We start from the raw sequence: 19,853 nt of genomic DNA, 5'->3' as shown, positions 1-19,853 counted from the left end.
GAAGAAGTTCGTGCAAACGCCCAACACATTACCCTAATACAATTCAAATTTATATAATAATATGTTAATTTTTTTTATTAACTTTCTGCATTTCCCATTACCCTCTGTTGCTTCTTTCCAGTGAACCCCTTATTCTTTGGAAGCTTCAATGTCAAGTCAATGGTCCCTTTGGTGGGCTAGTTCCATATGAATAGGGTCCATCTTTCTGAAATAATAATAATAATAATAATAATAATAATAATAATAATATATAATAATAATGATAATAATAATAATAATTTTTTTTTTTTTTTTGATAAATAAACTTTGAGCGAAGTGATAAATATATTACTGCAGGATTTGGAGTTTCCCCCCACTGAATAAACGTGAGCTAACTCTTTTGAAATGTTAAGTGAGGCCTAAGTTTGAAATTTGAATTTCTATAACTGCTGAGGGACATTTCCTGACTTGCTTTCCTCACCAAATCTCCAGAGAGAATCCTATTATTTACATTTTGAAAGGAGACAAGTAAAATATTTTTATCATTTTTTCAAGTTTCGCTGTAAAGTACTATAAATTTTTAAACGCAAGTCATTCGATACAACACTCGAAGGATAAGACCCTTTTTATTTGTGGTACGTTCTCCTTGTTAGGAAACCATAGTCTAGTGATTTTTTACAAAAAGAAAATATTCTTAAGAGAATTCGTGAATGACAAGGCAAGCCGTATAATTGTAAACCGTACGTCAGTTTTAATCTCGACAGCATATCCTAAGGTGATATATATAGAACATTTTCGTCAGAGATTCGCGAAACGACATGATTCTGTTCTCTACCAACTCGTCACTATAAATCAAAAGGGAGTGACGTAGATTAAAGTGGGGTTCGTAAGGAAATTGGAGATTGTGTCAGAGCTAAGGGCTGCAAATTGGCATGGTGATCATCCACCCTCCAATCGTCAAAAAACATAAACAAATTACAACTCTAACCCTAGTAGTTTTTTTTTTCCAGAGGCATGGCACGCACCCTCACTCTACCGCATCAGGTGAGAAACTGAAATGCTACCAGTCATAGCTGATGGTTTTATACAGCATTATGCGTTTGTACAGAAAACTCGATTGCGCCGTAGAAACTTCGGCGCATATTTTACTGAGTTCTTGAAATGAAATCTTTCCTGCGCGAAAGCATTGTTGGGTAAGTTATATCTGCAGAGCCTGAGGTTAGCGTGGAATGGAAGGTCGTTGTCACGAAATTTGCGACCGCAGAAGGGAGCGATCTCCTTATCAGTAAACGGGCTTTCAAGCCAGTAAAGTTAGTTGCCTTTCGAGAGAGAATATTAGATTTTCTTTTTCTTGTGGGAAAAGGATTGGAGGGGGCGGGGTGGGGGGAGCTTACGGTAGGTGGATGAAGGCTAGGATCGAATACGGGGGGTGAAGGGAGATATAAAAGAATTCTCTCTCTCTCTCTCTCTCTCTTCTCTCTCTCTCTCTCTCTTTCTGTGTGTGTGTGGTAGTGCTAGAGTTGCTATAAATTAGAGCGTTTTCCGTCTTTGTCTTATCAAAGTAAACCGTTTGGTAATTTTTACAGTGAATAGGAGGAGAAGCATGGATCTCGCTCATCCAGCCAGTTACATAATTCAAGGCGTAGTTTTATAATTATTAGTTATCTTATTATTATTATTATTATTCATTATTATATTATTATTATTATTATTATTATTATTAACCTGTTTCATATGGAACAAGTTTACAAGGGACAATGACGTGAAGAGGAATAAACAGAAATATTTTGAGTCTATATAATTAAACGAAATGATAGATTGACAATATCTCCTATATTATGGCATTAATGACCACCCTTCGCATCATTTGACATAATATTCAGATCACCAAAGCAATTATTAACACATTCCCGTGAAAGAGGAGACTTGATGACATTTTACGCATGTAAATCGATATTTTCCTCTTCATTAACAGGAAAGTCTAAAGACTCCACGTTGTGTGTTCGCTGGCGAGTTGTTGAATGGCATTCCATAATGAACAGAGTGAAAAATGATGTCAGTTCGTGCTCATTCTTCATCCAAAAAAGGAAAAAAGGAAAGCGAACGAGAAAGCCTCACGAAATATTGCGGAATTTTTTTCCCCTTTGCTCAGTTATTTATTATGTAACCGTCTGTATTACCTTCGTCGCAGCGGAGGCAAATAAAACTTAGCCAGCATTTGTTTAATTCTGTTTATAGAAGTCGAGCTTGAATGATACTAATGGCCCAGTGAAACGGGTCCGAATTTGAAATATATAGTGCATGAGGTAAAGTAAATTCTCTCAACCTCCTTATCGGTCGACGCGAATGACTTCGACCTGAGATTAAAGGTCATCGTTAACTTGGAGCGACAACATTACCTGATAAATATCGAATGTCATCAGTCTTCCGATCAGACAATTTGAATCCGAGCTTCATTTTCTATCGGGAGCTGGCCTTTCGATACATATTTCTCGTATGTTATTTTTTTGTGATGGCTATTTGTCTGTCCGTCCGTCGGCACTTTTTTGTCAGCACTCAGATCTTAAAAGCTACTGAGCCTAGAGGGCTGCAAATTGGTATGTTGATCATCCACCCTCCAATCATCAATCGTCCCAAAGTGCAGCCCTGTAGCCTCAGTAGGTGGTTTTATTTCATTTGAGCTTAAAGTTAGCCATAATTGGTACGTCTGGTAGCGTTGTAAGTTCCATAAACACAGGCCAACACCGGGTGGCGGCTGACAGTTTCATGGGTCTCGGTTAAAAGCTTCATTGGACGTGGCTGTAAGCTTCATACAGCATTATACGCTACACAGAAAACTCGATGGCGCCGAAGAAACGTCGGCGCATTTTTTTACTTGTTTACACATTCATTTTTCTTCGCAACTAATCTGGGCACTGCTCAGCAGATAGTACACTCATTGCCGTAGATGTTGAAAGATTCCTTTGACAAAAGAAAACTTTTGTGAGGATATGAAAGTCAGTCAAGGCCTGTATAAATTTGATCCGTCAATTTGTGTCTCTCTCTCTCTCTCTCTCTCTCTCTCTCTCTCTCTCTCTCTCTCTTTTATGAAGCCATAATATTTTTTTGGAAGCTTAGTGAATTTAAAGTCAATAATAATAATAATAATAATAATAATAATAATAATAATAATAATATAATAATAATAATAATAATGTAATAATAATAATAATTAATACGCTGAAAATTAACAGACAATTTCCTATAAAAGCAAGGAAAACGAATAACTTTACATCCAAAAACCATCAACAAATGTATAAAATACACAACTATTTATGAAGGCCTAAAATCAACACATGGAAAGCGAAGGGGATTGTGTCCAAAAACACAAAAAAAAAAAAAAGTTTGAAACATTTTCGTGCGACATTTTTGTCTAACCTTTTAAAAAAAGTCTTCTTTGACTCAGAACCTACTACCCAAGAATAACATCGTCTGTATAAAAAAAATGCGCCGAGGTTTCTTGGGCACAATCGAGTTTTCTGTACAGCGTATATTGCTGTATGAAATTCTCAGCCACATCTGCTTTCAGAAAAAGTAGATCTATAATAATAGAATCCGAGTGGATCTTTCCTATTTGTCCGCGGGTGGGGTGGGGTTGGTAGGGACTGGACGGAAGGGTAGATGTGACACATCCACCCTCCTCCTGCAAACCTGTATGTCCGCCTGTGTGGTGGGGGCGTAGTAGGTAAGGGAGACATGATGGGCAGCGCCGGGTTCCAGCGCCCCGTAGCGCGCGCCATCAAGCTTGTAACTAAATAACAGCCAAATTACCTTTTTTTTTTCCTTTTTTTTTTTTTTTTTTTTTTTTAGAAAAAGACATTAAAATCTGGTTCGAATGCTGAAATGGTGGAGGAGTTTCCCTTTAATCATATAGACGTCAGAAACAGCCTGGTGATGACTGTTCCCGTAATGCCGTCATGTCACTTGGTGCATAACTATCACCAAATACGAATCTCTATCGAGGTGAAACGCGAGAGGAAGAATTGCAGATGACATTTTCTATTGATGCTGATAATAGTGTTAACAGGAATTCAGTATATGTTGATTGAAGTGACTTCATATTAATGAAGCCTAGTTTCAACTGAAGCAATCTACGTTCAACAGCAATCTCAATGCCAATATTGCAGGTCTTTTGTTTTAAGTTAAATGAAGCATTGGGCTTATCGAATCAAGTCGTTTTCCTGGTAATGAGGATCAAGTACCCTGCTTTGGAATCCAGGTATGCTGATTGCTGAACCGACGGCCAAGTTTGCCTTGGTATGAAAGGTCGCTACGAGTTGTAGTAGTATTCCGATACCGATTCTCCATCCCGGTTAGGATTCTATATATATGAAATCTGTCATGGTTAATGAACTTCCATTTTTTTTTTTTTTAAGTATCAAGAGACCTATTCAGAATATCCTAGAAAAACCAGGGTGTGGCCTGCTTGGAAATTTCGATTCGCCGTTATGATGAAAATTTAAAATAATAATTAAATATTGCTTGTAGAAAGTCGATTTAGTTCGTGTATCTTCACTTGAAAATCGATTATGGGCAAGATATCAAATACAGAATGATGATATATATATATATATATATATATATATATATATATATATACTATATATATATATATATATATATATATATATATATATACAGTATATATGTATATAAATAAAGGTATTTTTGCCACGAAGGAAAAAAATGAAAAAAAAAAAAAAAAACGAGTTAGCGAGTACTTTCGGTTCTAGTCGGACCCTTTACTGAGGCAAACTGATTTTACAAACAACACCATAGTCAAAAGAAGGCTTAATATACAAAAACTGACACTACCAGATTAGCCATAAGGGCGATTTTCACTACAGAGAGGAGGAGGAGTCATAGGCTAGCCACACCTTGAAGGAAACCCGCAGTAAACAAGTGATTATTCCAGAAAAAACAGAAATCACTTGTTTACTGCGGGTTTCCTTCAAGGTGTGGCTAGCCTATGATTCCTCCTCCTCTCTGTAGAGTGAAAATCGCTCTTATGGCTAATCTGGTAGTGTCAGTTTGTATATTAAGCCTTCTTTTGACTATGGTGTTCTTTGTAAAATCAGTATGCCTCAGTAAAGGGTCGAATAGGACCGAAAGTACTCGGCTAACTCGTTTTTTTTTTTTCCTTCGTGGCAAAAATACCTTTATTTATACATAGCATCACGTTTTATATACTTCGTGATCATGTTATCATGTATGTATATATATATATATATATATATATATATATATATATATATATATATATATATATATATATATTATATATATAATATATATATATAATTATATATATATATATATATAATATATATAATATTATAATATTACACACAGAGAGAGAGAGAGAGGTATCGATGTGGGTGATAAGGTCGCCCTCATTAGCGAGGTTCGATTGTCTGCGGATCATGAGAAAGAAAAAAACACCAAATCGACCCTCGTGGGGGAGAAATGTCTTTGTCCCTTGGGCGGAAATCAAAGACAGTTGTGATGATAATTAAGAAATACAGAGAGAAAATAGACGTAGTAATGTACATCAAAGGGAAGAAAGAGAGAGAAAAAGAGTTGTGCTTATTCGAAAAAAAAAAGATATTTCTTTGAGTGCTCGAGTGGGATACTGTAACTTTTTCGAATTCGGCAGCGAATACGAATGAAGGAGTCAAACACTCACACACACAAAAGTAAGCCGTTAAAGTTTTTCCTTATTAAAAAAAGTCTAATAATCTGTAAAAAAAAAACAAAAAAAAAAAAAAAAAAATCTTACTTTTCGAATAAATTAAGACATTAACTAGACATAGCGTCTTCTTTATATCCAGTTTTAAAAAACTCAAAAGAACAGATTCCGTTTAAGAAAATGAGGGAATAGGATGCATCCAGATTTTGAATAAAGTCATTACTAAAGGTTCTTTGCAGTGTCCTTTGGCCCCTAGCTGCAACCCCTTTCATTCCATTTACTGTACCTCCGTTCATATTACTCTTTCTTCCATGCTCGCTACCCACCTCTACTAACAATTATTCACAGTGCAACTGCGAGGTTTCCTCTTGTTACACCGCTCAGACCTACCCACCCTCAATTTCCTTTCCAGCGCTGAATGACTTCCATAGGTCCCAGTGCTTGGCACCCCGTGGCCTAAACTCTATATTCCCAATCCGTTTTCCAACAGCAATGATTATCACCAATCTCTCATTCCTCCTTACGTCCATCTGCAGTAAAAAGAAAAAAGTGGTAAAGAAAAAAGATGGAAAAACCATAACATGGGTTTGTGATGATAATCCTGCTGGGATTATGTGCCTGCCGGGAAAAAATCCATTTAGTCCCCGAAGGAAGGAAGGAAAGAAAGGGAAAAACGCTTAATGACCTTCCATGAATGGAAGGATTTCGGCCTCTTAATAAACAAGGTTGTTTTTTGTGGGTCCGACTTTTCAATCAGCTTTTTTTTTTTTTTTTTTTTTGTTTTTTTTTTTTTTTTTTTTTTTTTTTGAGATATGCGGGAATATCTCATTCATCTCATATCTTATGATAGTGGGCGTTTAATCTTATTCATTTTTAAGGGCGAGTCTTATTAGTGGTTATTTTTCGTACCCTCACAAGTAACCCCGTACGGGGATAGTGCTGTCAGTGCGCCTCTTGCAGTGCACTGTACGCATTACTTAAGGTTCTTTGCAGCGTGTCCTCGGCCCCTAGCTGCCACCCCTTTCATTTCTTTTACAGTATCTCTCAATTCTCTTCATCTTACTTTCCACCTTCTCCTGTTCCACCTTTCAAACCTTTTACTGTTAATCTTCGTTTAAGCGCCTGAATGACCTAATAAGTCCCAGTGCTGTGCTTTTGGTCTAACTTCTTTATTCAGTTCAGTTCAGTACCTCCACAGTTTTGAAGAATGAATGATTTCCAAGAATTCATATTAGTTGGTCATATTTTTCTCAATTATTCTCAATGAGAATATTTTTGTGAAAAAGTTACTTTTAGATTACAGTACAATTGCCCTATAGCAAAAAAAAATTATGTTCCTGTTCTTAGACCGGGTATTAACGATCAGAGAGAGAAACGAGAGAGGATATAGCAGCTAAACCTATTGGTAATTATTTTAACGACCAAGAATGGATTTTCTAAGTTGTTGCAACAATTGGCATTTATTCTCAGTATAATGTCACCTCTCTCTCTCTCTCTCTCTCTCTCTCTCTCTCTCTCTCTCTCTCTCTCTCTCTCTCTCCAGTGAAAAGTCGAACGCCAACTGAAAAAGTTTGACAATGAAGGGTAAAAGTTTTCGTATGTAAGTGTGGTCTCATTGTAAAACGTTTTTCTCAACCGCGTTTATTTAGAGGAAACAGTCGTATCTCTCGATATGCCCGAACTTTTGACATTTTGTGCTTTTCTTCTGGACTTTTCATTGCCCTTTGCTTACTGTACAGGTTAAAGAACACTAGCCTAATGAAAAAACTACAGCAAGTTTATTTACTTCTAAAATGTTTCGAATTACTTTCATTGTATAACCCACTCAACAATTGGCGTTTTAATCACGAAATTGGTCCCATTCAGAAGTTCCCGAGACAAGGAAAAACATGTCCAAGTAATTGAATGTAACGGTGTTACGTATAATACACCAACGCAGTGACGCAGCTTATTGCAATAAAGTTCTTGACGAGGCATATTAGTGGATACTAAACAATAAATTATCTCCTGCGTTTTTGCGGAAATGGCAGCAATGAAAATGACGATAATGGTAGCATTCAACGATTTTGAACCCCCCCCCCCCACCTACTTACCTTATGACAATAAGCTTATGACTAGAAAGCGCCATTATTATGGAGCTCTTTTTTTCAGATGACAGTCGAAACCAACAGGCAGCCTCCAATATCATCTGGTAAATCCTTATTTTCTGAATCTTGAGTGTACATGAAAATCGGGGTGGTACATAAGATCTTAATGGGTAAGAGTTCTTAGAATTCCTTGAATATTTTTGAACACGTGATATTGAAATAAAATAAAATCTATTGGGAATTGCTTCTCAACCAGAATGGAATTTCCCCCAAGGGGTGAATTTCAGAGCTGGGTCGATGGGGGTGGGGGGGTTGGGGGGAGGGAATCGTGGACAACAGTTGGCAGGCTGAAACTGACTCTACGATCACTACTGCTGTGCTTTCTCCCGCTAGCTTGTGTGTGTGCGTTAGTATTTTGTCGCTTAATATTTGGAATGCACCTGTTGAGGCAGGCCAAGAATGGTCGAGAACCGCTGGTCTAGAGTAGCATATCTGATGTGTGGAACAAGGACAATCCCGACGTACAAAAGAGCAAAAAAAAAAAAAAAAAAAAAAAAAGTAAATAAATCCACTACATACATCACGCTGCAGATTTCCCCAATACTGACAACGGAAGCAATCCTATTTGCATTCGATACCGATGTTTCCAACTTGCACTGTTTTTGCCAAAGAATTTTCTGTCATTTACCCCATTATCCAGGTTACAGTACGCAACAGATTCTTTTGCCTCATTAAATGTTCTGATGTTTTGGTTTTCCTTCTTCATGCATCCATATGAACATATTTTGCTCCACCTTACCTTTCATCAAACACTCAAAAAAAATTTTGTTTTTTTTCTAAACCTCCCAACGTGTTTTAGTTGATTCTCTTCACTACCCCTTTCAAAAATGTATAATAGGAAAGCATTAACACCAACAAAATATGATTTATTTTCATATCCATGCCACAAGATACTTGTAAATTTAATACAAATTATATTATTACATTTTCTATAATGATGACGGATATATTAGTAAGTGAACTTGTGCTCCATTCTGAAAACTGATAATCATGAACACGATGCAGATTAATAACGATAATCATGTCTACAACCGAGAACGCCCAGCTTCACCTCATTATCAACTATCTTGATGCCAGATGTGTATATCCTTAGTCCTGGGGACAGAATTTCAATGGAGGGACCAGAGAGGATGTGGATTCAGAATCATTCATTTTAAACTAAATAACATGATGTCCTTCAGGCCGAACTTTCTCTCTCGGCTGGAAAGCGACCTGCCTGTAATTCCCAGTGTCAGACCAATTCAAAGCTGGATCCTCTCCTCTTTCACTTAACCGCGACGCCTTTATGCAATGAATATGCAACAGGTGCAGTAGTTCGGTGCAGCGTTTAGTCAATAGAGATGTTCCTCTCGTATGGTAGTCTTTGAGGAGAACTTGTGTCCTTGGCAGTTCAGATAAAATAATGCTTTGTTCTCATAGGATTAATGGCACAGCTACCTGGAATTTTACTGGTTATTGTTAACATGAACACGTACCACATTTCACTTTTTGTAGGTGGAGGGATGGGCTGAGGAGGGCTGGATAGTGAGGTTGCTTTCGTCTTACTAGTATTTTTTTTTTTTTTTTTTTTTTGAGTATTTTTTTTATATATATAAAAGGCTCCATCCCGTCGTCTTTCATGATTCTAACTCAGGCAATGATTTGTACATGGAAATCCTCAAATTAAATCACTTGGACGAGTTAAATCAAATCACGTATATATGGAACTCATCCAATTAATCACGTATATACAAGGAAATCATCAAATGAAATTAGTTTGACGAATTTTAATTAAATCACGTATGTATGGAAATCATCTAATTAAATCGCTTAAACGAATCAAATTGAATCCATAAGAATCAAATTTAAATCAATTAGACGAATCAAATTAAATCACGTATATAAGGAAATAATCACGTTAAATAACTTAGACGAATCGAATTAAATCCCGTATATGTGGAAATAATCAATCAAATAACTTTGACGAATCAAATTAAATACATTTGGAAATCTTCAAACCAAATCACTTAGACGAATCAAATTGAATCTCAAATACATGGAAATCATCAAATTGAATCAAATTTACACAAACTCAATTAAATCAAGTATACACGGAAATAATCCAATTAGATAACTTAAATGAATCACATTAAATAAATTTGTAAATCATCAAAGTAAATCACCTAGAGAAATCAAATGGAATCACAAATACATGGAAATAAAATCAAATCACATAGATTAATCAAATTAAATCACGTATACATGGAAATCATCAAACTGAATCAAATATACGAAAAGTTGTATTCATGTGCCAGTTTGAATACGGTATTATCTGTCCACCAGTGGTTCCTTCGTAGACTTCAAGAAATTTTCTTATGATGCGTCTTCATCCAGTCACCTTTGCGAATAATCAAACATTTCCCTGCTCTGTTTAGTTTCCAAGATATGTTTGCATTCATATCTGGGTGTGAATTGTTTCTATGTATTAGTACATAATGCACTATGGAAAGAAGGAAATACGAGGAAATAGGGCCAGTGTCAGTGTGCCATAGATACACTCGCTTTGATTTAGTAAAACTTTCCTGTTTTCAAGTTTCTTTTCTTGAATCATAAGTAGACTCACTTTACATGTCAAAATTTTACATATTCCTTTTTGTTTCGTTTGTTAGGAGAGAGAGAGAGAGAGAGAGAGAGAGAGAGAGAGAGAGAGAGAGAGAGAGAGAGAGAGAGAGAGAGAGAGAGTTGAGGTTCTAGCTTGAATCATAAGTACGACGCGCTTTATATATGTCAAAATTAACATATCCTTTTGTTCGTGTGTTAGGAAGGAGCCTTGAGAGAGAGAGAGAGAGAGAGAGAGAGAGACTTGGCATGACCACCATCCCCCAGAAATTTCCTCTTCTCACGAGAGAATACCGTAATTCTTCGAACACGCGAGGGAGAAGAAGAATGTCGGAGAATAAGAAAAGAAGGCAGAAAGGCTTTAGAAATGCTTCAGTGCACAGACGACATCAGGTTACCAAAAAGGATGAAATAAAAGCCCCAGAGAATGAGAGTTGTGCACCAGAATACAGATTTACACTCAGTCATATTCTCACGCGAAGTGGAACGAGTTCGAACGTCTTTTCTGCAGTTCAGAAGGAAGAATTATCACTGAGCCCAAGATTAGTGAAAAACACGCACACGACGTTTGGTAAAGAATGGAATATGCTAAATGGTACGTTGTGAAAGGAAAATTTGCGTAATAAATATAATAGTCAAGAGTAAGTGGCAAGGATTGTGCCAATAAAACAGGACAAATTATTATCTGAAAGGTGAACAAGGTATTTCCAATTCTTTTTTTATAAGGTATTACACCAAATCATAACAAACAGATAGAGGAAAGGCATCTGCAGAATAACGAAGGATTTGTGTTTCATTTAAGATGAGTAAGATGACGCCATGCTATAGTAGATTCACATCAACCGTGCATTTGATGTCTAGGCCAGTCCCTTACGACGCTACTGATTGGCTGTTGATAAGCCAATCACAGGGCTCGAAACTCTCAGTCTCTCTCGAGAGTTCACATAGGCAAGATGCATGTTCCACCTCTACTGAGGGATACTTTTGAAAGACGTATCTCTCAAGAGAGGTGGAACATAGATCCTACCCATGCGAACTCTCTCAAGAGAGACTGAGAGTTTCCAGTCCTATGACTGGCTTATCAACCAGCAATAGGAGCGTCGTAAGGGACTGGCCTAGACATCAAATGCACGGTTGATGTGAATCTACTATAGCTCTGCTGACCTGCTCTTTTCCTACCCCAGATGTTACCTGGAGGAATGAAAGAAGAAGGACCGAGAATGGAACTCAGTAGCGGGAATTTTCGAGTGATCCAGTGACCAATAAAAAGAAGTAAAAAATGCGCTGAACTCTCTTCGGCGTAATCGAGTTTCCCTCATAGCGTATAATCAAGGACAACGAAAATAGATCTATCTTTCGGTGGTTTCGGTATAATGCTTGTATGAGCCGCGGCCCGTCAAACTTTATCCACTCCCCGTGGCTGTCTGTTCCTATACAGTTGCCAGACGCACGATTGTGACTAACTTAACCTTAAATAAAATAGAAGCTAATGAGGCTAAAGGATTGCTATTTGTTCTGTTTGATGATTGGAAGGTGGATGATCAACATACCAATTTGCAGCCCTCTAGCCTCAGTGGTATTTAAGATCTGAGGGCGGACAGAAAAAGTGCGGACGGTAGACAAAGCCATCTCAATAGTTTTCATTGCCAGAAAGTAAAGTTAGACTCCTTGAAAAGTCTTAACGAGATAGACAGCCACTTCTCCTGGTAAGCCAATTTCCCTTGATTATTTTCTCCGGAATTTCTTTCTTTCTCTTCTTTCCTGAAGCATTTTGAAAATTGCGAAGATCATGTGTATTGCCCATTATTATTATTATTATTATTATTATTATTATTATTAGTTGTTGAATCTCTCTCTCTCTCTCTCTCTCTCTCTCTCTCTCTCTCTCTCTCTCTCTCTCCATGAGACCTGCTTAACAGGCACTTACAGAAGCCATTATTATTATTATTATTATTATTATTATTATTATTATTATTATTATTATTATTATTATTATTTAAAGAAGCAGAATGTTTAAAATCCCCAAAAGTCCAATAAGGAAGGAATTCGAGTACAGATATGAAAAATGAGTAGCAAAGAATAAATTTTATAAAAGATGACAGGGAACAGCAGACAGGAAAACTTACGAAACGAGATAGATGAGACAAATGATAAACAAACTAAGAAGTGAAAGAAACGAGCAATCACCCAAATGTCGAAAACGAATAAAGGTTAGAGAAAGTATAGTCGTTGAATAAAATCAATGGCGACAATACAGAATAACATGAAATAAAGATGAAGAAATCTTACAATATAAAAACAAAAAAAACAGATATTACTCTGATTCGTCTTGGAAGCAAACCGAGGCACAATTATCGCCAATCAGACAGAATTTCTGAAAAACCTTTTCTTCAAGTCCTGTTGGAAAGCAATTTGTCTCTCTGACGATTGGGGAAATAGGATGAACTGCCCTACTCGTTAAGAAACCATGTGACAAGTCATAAACAGGGCACAGAAAGGAAGAAATGAGAACTTTATCAGATCTTCACAATAAAGATGTTTTTTCCCCTTACTTGGGTTATTGTGTAAAAAAAAAATGCAGAAACGAAAAATGAACAGTATAAGAACAATCGATGACGATAGAAAACTTTAATTAAAAAGGAGACCTGCCATTTCGAATATATCGAGGTCTTTTTTTCGTGGCTGAGCAGCTACAATTGAGTATATGTCATGAGCAAATATTGTTGAAAAATGATGAGTAAATACTGGCCAATATATCAAGGGTATAACATATACTTGTGATACCCTTACTTAGGGGTGTATCGTAGATAAAAACTACCCTTTAGCAGGGTATTCTATACAATATAAATACTTGTCTTTATTAATTATATAATAATAATATTAATCCATTACACCCTTAGGTGTAGTTATAGGTTATACAATATGTAAAATCATAGGGTCAATATACAGAGAGAGCAGAATGACAAACAGAACAAAGGACTGGCACAGCAAACCAATGCACGGACAATACTTGAGACAGACTAAAGAAGTGGCCAGCCCCCCCCCCCCCACGATGAAATGATGGCAATGGACTGCATAGGGGAGAGCTCATGAAGGAAACTGAAGGCAATGATAACAGCGGGACAAGATCAGGCCTAACACTATAAAAAAATTAAGGGTATAATAAGGGTAGAAAAAGGGTATTTCTAGTGGTTAAGATAGCAAACACCTATTTGGGTATATAAGAGCAATAATATACCCTTTACAATATACCCATATCAAGGGTAGAACATATACTTGCGGGATACCCTTACTTAGGGGTGTATCGTAGATAAAAAAACTACCCTTTAGCCAGGGTATTCTATACAATATAAATACTTGTCTTTATTAATTATATAATTAATATATTAATCCATTACACCCTTAGGTGTAGTTATAGGTTATACATATGTAAAATCATAGGGTCAATGAATTTAAAAGTTTTGTTTATCAATTTATTATTTTCATCGCACTTGAAGGTGGTGGATGCGAGGCAGAAGGCAGTGTGGGAGTCGGTTGGTTGTTTGTGCACAACTTTTTGAAATATTGGCGCTACACTGTCTGGATACACTGGCGAAAATGTATCTTTGGAAATTGCTTATTATAATATTTCACTTGGGAAAGTTAGTTCCTGTATGTTGAAATAACACTTACTAAGTTTCACCGAAAAAAATGTTCTTCGAATTCTCTAAAACTTCAAAATATTGCTCGCACCGTCCTCCACCACGCCCCACCTAAACACTCACTGAAGTGTTGGTGAACTTGTCTTGTGAGGCTGTGAGCGCAGAGGCGGGAAGTGCGGTGCAACAGACAACAGACCATATATATATCTATATAATAGACCATATATATATATATCATATATATATATATATAATATAGATCTTATAATATATAATAGATTATATATTTATATATATATATATATTATATTATATATATATACGACCAACATCTATTCATCTATAATTATATATATCTATTATATCTATATTATATATATAATTATATATATTATTAACAACGCGATTGTGTAATCAAAGTGAGTCTTGGCAACAATATAATTGTCAAGTACTGCATTTGTAGTATACTGAATTCATTACAAAATTATCAATAAGTTAAAAGTAAGTATTATTAGTAACTTTTTTGTTTCATTACATTATCAGTGTAATAATATGGTTATTTGACAAAGAGTAAAAGTTAATTTCATGACATAATCAGATATACTTCCTGAAGCCCATTTTGAGACTAGATGTAAAAAGGGTATAATCATTATAAATAACCGCCCACCGATAGATAGGGGTATTTCTGACCATTAGGACATTTTACGAACGTTTAAACCTTAGCTCAAACGTTATATCCTTTCTATACCTTGAACTTTTTATAGTGTAAGAACCAGATATGTTCAAAGACATATGGAAATAACATCTCACCATATGCAGGATGTGCAATATGAAAAAATGAAACCATAAACCACATAGCAAGCGAATGTCGGACACATGCACAGAACCAGTACAAAAAGAGGCATGATTCAGTGGCAAAAGACCCTCCACTGGAGCCTGTGAAAGAAACACCAGCTACCTTGCAGTAATAAATGGTACGAGCATAAACCTGAAAGAGTGAAAGAAAACGATCAGGCAAAGTCTCTGGGACTGTGGTATCAGAAACAGATAGGGTGATACGTCCAAATAGACCAGACGTGGCGTTTTTGACACTTGACAAAATCAAGAACGATAAAGTATCACTCATTGATGTCGCAATACATGAATACATGGAGCACCTGAGTTGCAGAGCAAAGAAAAAAGAGAAAAGACCTGCCAATAGAAATAAGAACGAGATGGGATAAGCCAGTGGAAATTGTACCTATAATCAAAGGAACACTAGGTATAAACCCAAGATCCTGAAAAGGAATCTGGGAAAACTAGAGGCTGAAGTAACTCCAGGACTCATGCAGAGAGTGTGCTCCTTGAAACAGCGCACATTGTAAAAGTGATGACTCCTAAAGAGACGGGACGCAACCCAGAACCCCACACTATAAATACACCCAGTCGAATTGGAGAACTGTGATAAACAAAAACATAACAAAAAAAAGAAATAATAATAATAATAATCACCAAAAATAATAAGAATAAGAAAGTGATGGTTTCCTAAGGAAGCAGGATACAACCCGGAACCCCACACTATACACAGTCGAATAGGATGACTGTGATAGACCCCCCCCAAACCCCCCCCAAAAAAAAAAAAAAAAATAGAAAAAATAATAATAACAATAATAATGTTATTATCCTAAGATAAATTCTAAGGTTTTGGTTGGAGTTGTTTGAACTTGCCATTTTATTGTAAGTTATATGGTTGTATAGAGGTATTATTCCACGATAATTCTGACGTTTCTGGAGAGAGCATCAGAAGCAAATCTGTAATTTCTACTGGAATGTGAACCATTAGTGATGGACTGAGTGTTATGTTGCTTCAGATTTAGTCTACATTTACGCAGAAAAAAAATGTGATTAGGGATAACATCAAAGCAATTATATTTGTATATGCATCCGTAAGTTTTGTCATTCCATTTCGTTCGTTCAGTCCTCGTAAATTCCCTATACATCAACAATTTCAGGTCACTTTTTTTTTCCTTTTTATTTCAAATTTAGTTTAGCGTTACACAGAAGAAGTATCAAAACAATAGTTTTTTTAATTTTCATATATGTCTGTAAGCTTTGTCATTCCATTTCGTACATTGTAGGTTACATATTTTCTAACTAACATAGTTCAAAAACATTTCTCTTGAAGCTTTTTCCCGCGGTCGCCTGTGTTGTACCAGATTTTTTTTGAAACTCAAAAACCAGTTCCGTGAAAAATAATATTCTGAAATAAAATAGTGCTCTTTCCGTGTCCATCTGTGTTTTTTTTTTTTTTTATTTGTTAAATTACAATTTTTTATTTCTTTTTTTTTTTTTAATTAATTTTTTTTTAAAACCATTAAAGGAAGGAAATCATTTGTACTAATTTATCTCGTCGTACGACAAAAGTTTATCAGCCGTAAGTTACATTGATATGTCGTTATAGTCTGTGTAATTTTGTCTAGCTATATATATAAATATATATATATATATATATATATAAATATATATATAGTATATATATATATTATATATATATATATATATATATATATATATATATGTGTGTGTGTGTGTGTGTGTGTGTGTGTGTGTGCGTGTGTGTGTATGTGTTTATATACTATATATATATATAATAAAAAATTTATATATATATATATATATATATATATATATATATATTATATATATATATATATATATATATATATATATATATTATATATATATATATATATATATAACTATATATATATATATATATATATATAAATATATATATATTTATATATTATATATATATATATATATATATATATATATATATATATATATATATATATGTTATATTGTATATAGGTGAAAGACATGGCGTAATCTGTATCTGTCGCTGGGTCCACTATTCGGTTTTCCCCAACATTTCTTTCTGATATACTTTTACACCTTCCTTGTTGTCTTTATGTTTCAGTATGATATGAAACTATCGAAGCTTACAGTTGTAAAAACTTGTAATTTATTCATGTAATTATCCCACCGTCTACACCCTGAGAAACAGCCCTCCGTTTTTTTTTTTTTTTTTATTTTTTTTTTTTATTTCTTTTGTTAGCAGTACATTTTTATACGTGAATAAAACTCGTTTCATGTTGAAGAGAAACATTTGTCATCCCATTTCATGAATCCTGTCGTGGAAATAAAGTTGGGGAAATAAAACGATACGAAGGAATCTAGCTAATTACCACGACCAAGAATGATTTACACGGAAAAAATGTAACTTCAGTTCCAAGTGCGAGCTTTAAGACCATTATCGAAATTAAAAGATTTGACTCTGGCATGTTTTCACACTGAAAATCTTGCGTAAGTGACGGAGTATATATATACATATATATATATATATATATATATTATATATATATATAGTAATATATATACATTATATATATTATTATATATATAAATATATATTATATATATATATCAAATAAAGCTTGATGATAAATAACAGTGCCAAGACCAGGAAGAACATTCTTTATTAAACGAACTTTCGAGGTTTAAAACTCATCTTCAGGCTGAAAAAATGACAAGGATGAGAAGTCACTAAAAATACATTAAAATGAATTGTCTTATTAAAATCTTTCAGTAAAAACATAAACAAAACGAACATCATACAAACTAAAAATTCATTACGAAAAAACTATATATATATATATATATATATATATATATATATATATATATATATATATATATATATATATATATATATATATAAATATATATATATGTAATATATAATATATATATAATATGTATGTATATGTATATATATAATATATATATATATATATATATATATATATATATATATATATATATATATATATATATTGAAATTGGCTGTTCAGGAGAATTGTGTGAAACTGAGCTTTAATAATAAAAACCGTTGTTTGAAGTATTCAATGTTTTCATCATGGCCAGAGCACTTATTAATTATTATTCATAAGATGAAACCTATTCATAAGAAGTAAAGAAAAATATAAAAGGCAGAGAGACCCCACTTACTGAAAGAGAAAAAAAATAAGTTAATGTATAGATGAATAGATAAAATGAAGTTCTCAGTGTTTAAAATCCTATCCAGATGATCAGTCAATTACTCCTTTATTAGGTGAAATGCAAGCTAGATAGATCACCATTTAAAATCTACAAAATAAATGATTGCTCATTTACTTGGGATTTCCTGAATGCCATTCACGACAAATGTCCGTTTAATCTTTTTTTAGTGAATCGAACGAGGGACTCTTAGTTTTTAAATTCCGTTAAATAGCAGGCAATTTACTTTGTTAGTACACAACATATATTCTTTTGGAAGCTTGAATTTCAAGTCAAAGGCCCCTTTGTTCCATATGATAGGGTTCGTCTTCTGATTAATAATAATTCTTAATAATAGTAAATTGTTGATGAGAGTTTTACCTTAATAATTCTAGATCAATGTCAGACTAATCAACGTTATGGAAAAATTTGTTTATATATAAATGTCGTTATAAAGGTTATATTTATAGATGTGAATTTTCAGAAATACCATAAGGAAAAAATTCTTCATGCAATTGATTGTATGATATGAGGCAATGTGTGTGCTTAATCACATAATGACCGGATTCCTTCATAACATAGCTTGGTCTCATTTATATTCTATTTAAAAACAAATGATTTTTAATAGCACAACTAAAGGAGCTGTGTCATCGCTAGTTTTTTGTAGTTATTATATAGAACAGTCTTCATTTATGCATATTTGTGTTTTTCCCACATTTCCTCCCCTCATTTTGTAATTTTTTTTGGGGCTTCATTTCCCCTCCATATTTCATATATTTGCCTTGTTCATAACTAATTATCACTTAATCTTCTCCTTCCTTTTCTGAAACGTCTTCCCTTTGACCATTCTCGAAGCTCTCTTCTTCATCTATCTTGTCTCTCTTTTATTTCCACTGCCTCTTGAATATTGCCGCTCCTGAAACGCAGGTCTTTTCTCGCTCCACCCTCTGCCTCTGTCAAAGAACCAAGAACAAAGACCCCATTCCCAATATCAGAGCCCGACTGTAGCGCCTTGTTCTATTTGAGGGGTTGCCTTGCGAGAAAGTCGTAACCTCTCCCGAGGGGGCAATTCCCTTTATTGCATGGATGCAGGCAGGTCCTTTAACAAGGCGGTTCTTCCCCGAGGTCACTGGCCGGTGTAATCTGCTTGGAAGGTTGGCCGTTTGAATACTGATGTCAATATTCTCGCCTGCGAGGACCGTTGGTAAACTAGGGATGGTCTGGGGTGGGGTATTGGGCTGACATGTAAGGTGAGACTCCTTACGTATGATCTATATGTTAACTGATGTATATGTTGACTTTTTAAAGAGCTTTGCCTATTTTGATATGATCTGTGTTATCTTTTCAAGGGAGCTTTGCCTTATTTTGGTATATGTGTGTTTTCTTTTCGAGGAGCCTTGCAAATTTTGATATGATCTGTAAGTTAACTTTTAAAGGAAAGATGCCTTATTTTCATATGATGTGAAGTAACGTGAATAATAATCCCGTTGTATTTAGGAAAATATATAAAATATATATATATATATATATATATATATATATATATATATATATATATATATATATATATATATATATATATATATATATATATATATATATATATATATATATATATATAAACCTATATAAATATATATATAGGTAAGCCCCCCCTTATTCCCTAAACTACACAAACTG

The sequence above is a fragment of the Macrobrachium nipponense genome, chromosome 14 (assembly GCF_015104395.2).
Source record: "Macrobrachium nipponense isolate FS-2020 chromosome 14, ASM1510439v2, whole genome shotgun sequence".
Taxonomy (NCBI): domain Eukaryota; kingdom Metazoa; phylum Arthropoda; class Malacostraca; order Decapoda; family Palaemonidae; genus Macrobrachium; species Macrobrachium nipponense.
This window is presented reverse-complemented; position numbering follows the sequence as displayed.